Here is a 4,166-nt window from a genome sequence, read left to right as displayed (position 1 = left end):
GGGACATTAGACGACGTGTAGCATTGGGAAAGTCAACTGCGAAGGAACTGTATCAAGTGCTGAGGAGCAAGGATGTCTCCTTGAGGACTAAGGTGCGCCTGACACAAGCCATGATATTTTCAATCACCTCATATGCATGTGAGAGCTGGATAGTGAATAAGGAAGATCAAAGAAAAGTTGATGCTTTTGAGTTGTGGTGCTGGCAAAGAATACTGAAAGTACCATGGACTGCTAAAAGAAGTGACAGATCTGTCCTGGAGGAAGTGCACCCAAAATGCTCTTTGGAAGCGAGAATGGCAACTTCGTCTCACCTACTTTGGTCATGTTGTGAGAAGGGACCATTCCCTGGAGAAGGATGTCATGCTTGGTAAGGTGGAGGGTCCACGAAAGAGGGGAAGGCCTTCAACAAAATGGATTGACACAGTGGCTGTGATGATGGCCTCAAGTATAGCAAGGATTATGGAGTTGGCGCGAGATTGGGCAGTGTTTTGTTCTGCTGTGCATAGGGTCGCTATGAGTCAGAAACAACTCCACGGCATCTAACAAAAAGAACATACATGTTCAAGACTTAACATGTATGTACCTCTAAACAAGCATTTGTTGTATTGGTTGTAATCAACCCTTCAATAAAATTGAGTTGTTTTTCTGAGCATTGTGCTGGCTGATGGCCTTGTTTATACACTGCAGTTTACTTTCGTATAAAACATTTGTAAATAAATAGACGTAAAGTGCGTTGGTAATAAGTCACTCCAGCTGACTTCAGCAGCCTTCTCTTGTTTTCCCAGGACCACCACCTTTCCACACAGTGCTTTTTCGTTTCATCTCCATATGCTAGTAACTTCCAAATCTCTTATTTCTGACCTAATTGCGCTCTAAACATTTACTGCCAATATCATGTTAGTACCTCAAACTCTACCTAAGGAGGAACTATCTTTCCCAAACCCGTTTCTCTTCTGTTTTTAGGTCATTTGTGTGCTCCAAATACTCTTCACTCGTCCATTTATAAGCCTGTCAACAAGGTTTGTTTTTACCTTGAAAATTCCTTTCGTACAGAATTCTTCATTCCCACTGCCAATACCTTAGATGAGCATCTCATCATTTGGGCGCACACCAAGTACCCAGAAATTAGTGACTTTAAAGAGTCCGTCAAGCTCACTAAGCTCTAAAAAATCGTGGCATCCAGCCGGAACTCAAGAGTTCTAACCCCCAATCGAGACACGGAACTGAGGGATTGTGGAATCCGTATTTCCAAAAAAGTTCAACACGTGAGTCTCAATTCCTATCCCATCCCATATGCAATGCAGAACTTGATCTCCGCAATTCCATTCTCGACAGTGAAGCTCTGAAGTCTTCTTCCCCGAGCGCTTGGATAAATGTTTACCTCCGTTTTAACAGTACCGTTCTCTAAAGCTGTTGCGGGGAAGCAGTGACGTCATGGCCACAGTTAACTGACCCCATTTTCGAGCTCAGCCGACCCAGGAGCTCCGAGGCCGAGAATGAGTCAGGGGCGAGGGTCCGCGGCTGCTTCTGTCTGGAGACCGAGCTCTGCAACGGGAACCCGGGGTATCACCTTCAGCGGTTCCTGGAGACCCGGAGCTGGCTTACCGCCCAGGGCTCGGAGGCGAGCAAGTGGGTGTGTGCGTGGGGGGTGGCCAAACTTCCTGTCCCGCACTTGAGCTGCTTCCGGCGGCAGCCGGAAGACGCTGTGTGTGGACGGAATCCGAGACCGACTGACGGACGGACGGCTGGCCCGAACTAGTGGTGAGCTCCGGGTTGGGCCCGACCACACCTGCTCAGCCAGGTGGTCCCGGAGAGGGAGGGATCCCGGGCCACTGAGGAGCTTTGGCCGAGTTCGCCTAGGGAGAGGACAGAGAAACCGCCCCCCTTGGGCACCTCTCCGGATCTGGCGGGCCCGGGAACGGCCGGTCTGAAGCCCCACAGCTTCGGCCCTTCCCCTCTCGGGGTTTTGAGGGCGATGTCTCGGCCCCTTTGCTTGGTTATGGGGCAGGGGCTTGGAAACAAGACCGTCCGGTGAAAGGCAGGGTCTGAGAGTCCCCGGGGCGGGGGCTCCCGGACTGCACCCGCAGCCGGGGCCTGCCCACGGACCTTGGGCCTTGTACTAGGGCCGTTGTAATGGAGAAGGAGGGAGGTGCTAGGAGACCCTGGCCCTGGATCTTTCAGCCCAGAGCATCTACCTTCTCCTTTCACATCCACTTACTTTGTGAGTATGGAAGAGGGAAGCCACCTGACTTGGGGAGATTGGGCCGCCGAATTTGCCTTCGTTGGGGTTCGAGCTGTGAGTGTTTACAGCCTGCATGCATCTTGCGGGTTCAATTTATCCAGTGAAGTTTTCTAAGAGAATTCAGTTAATTTATTTAAGTTTATCACACTTGATCATGAGGCTTTGAAAAATGCAGATAGACACCATTTGCAAGTTCATTATTACTAAGTTAGGACTTAAGAGTTTCTATTTTTTCTACAGAGACCTAAGTTAATTACTGGTACCAGGGACAGACAGGAGGGATGTGAGGTGTTCGTTGCTTGTGGAACACTGAGTTTTGGTTTATTGTGATAGAAAGTGATTAAAGGTAGGGTTGCACAGCAGAGTAATTTAATTGTTGTCAATAATGTGTACACCTGTAAAAGGTTGAAATTGGCAGAAGATGAGCGATCAATGTATTTACAACAACAGCAATAACAACAAAGAAGGACTAGCTGCTGAGGCTGTTTATGTGCAACCAGACACCTAATGGGATTTGGTTGGTTTGGAGGTTTAGGGTCATGGTTTCATGAGACATCCCAGTTAATTGGTCTAATACAGTTTTGTGCTTCTGGCTCTACCTCTTAGTTCATTGTGTAGTGATTGAGGTCTTAAAAGCTTGCAAGTGGCCATCTGAGGCATAATTAGTCTCTATTCTTGTGGAGGGACAGAGGAAGGAGAGTCAGGAATAAGAGGGGAAGATGAAATGTGTGGCTCATTGCCACCATGAACAACTACTGCTTCCTTTGCCATGAGACTAGAAGAACTGGATGGTGCCTGGCTGCCATTACTGAACATTTTGATCGATAAAGAATCTTTGATCAAAATGAGGAAAATACAGAGCAGAACTTAAAGTTTTCATGGATTCCTGACTGTCCAGCTGCTGGGGCTGGATCAACCCTTGAAACTATTGCCTTGAGATAATCTTTAAGCTTTAAACCAGAAATATCCCCTGAAGTCTTCTTAAAACAGTAGTTTAGCTTAACTAGTAAAAAATGTCTTCCTTGAGTTCTTTTAAGAACTATAAAACGGTAAGAAAAAAAAAAAAAACTCACTGCCCGTCAAGTTGGATAATGACTCATAATGACCCCTCCTTGGGTTTCTAAGGCAGTATCACTACAGAAGTAGATTGCCCAACTTTCCTTCCAAGGAGTGGCTGGTGGGTTTGAATTGCCAGCCTTCTGGTTAGCAGTCAAATGTCTTAGGCACTACGGTACCAGAGCTCCCTTAAGAACTATGTATGGTATCAAATTGACAACAGCAACTTGTGCCATGAGTTACGCCAATAGGGGAGGAACAGCTTGAAAAAGGAACATGAGAATGGTTGCACAACTTGAAATATGTAATTAATGTCACTGAATTGTACATGTAGAAACTGTTGAATTGGTATTTGTTCTGTGTATGTTCTCAATAACAACAACAACAAAAATGAATTAAAAAAAAGAATTTCTGCTTTTTCTCATTTGGCACAAGGGATCAACACACCGTATTTGCAAAGAGAATAAAAGAAATGTTTTTTTAAATAAAATCAGGGGCATTTTGTTGTTATTGAGGGAAGGTCCACTTTTTGTTATTTTAGTGTTGAATAGAGTAAAGAAAAGTAGAAGGGAGAAGATTTAGATTCTAGTTTTTAAAGTTTCATGTCTAACTAGATGTCTGACTTTTGGGGAGTTACTTTATCTGTAGTCCTCCCCGCCCCCAAATGAAGAGGTTTACCTTTCATTCAGCAAATATTTCCTGAGTACTTATTTTGTGCATAACACTGTGCTAGGTAATGAGAGCAGGATGAATATACTCAATAAGCCTGTGAGAGAAACATACATGTAGACAGCTAACACCTAAGACAGGTTGAAATCATTGCTAAATAAATGTCAGCAGTGTGTTGTGAGAACATCAAAGGAAGGAC

This window comes from Orycteropus afer, unplaced genomic scaffold (assembly GCF_000298275.1).
Source record: "Orycteropus afer afer isolate SDZICR_OR568_19922 unplaced genomic scaffold, OryAfe1.0 scaffold00079, whole genome shotgun sequence".
NCBI lineage: Eukaryota > Metazoa > Chordata > Mammalia > Tubulidentata > Orycteropodidae > Orycteropus > Orycteropus afer.
Note: the sequence above shows the minus strand (reverse complement) of the source record.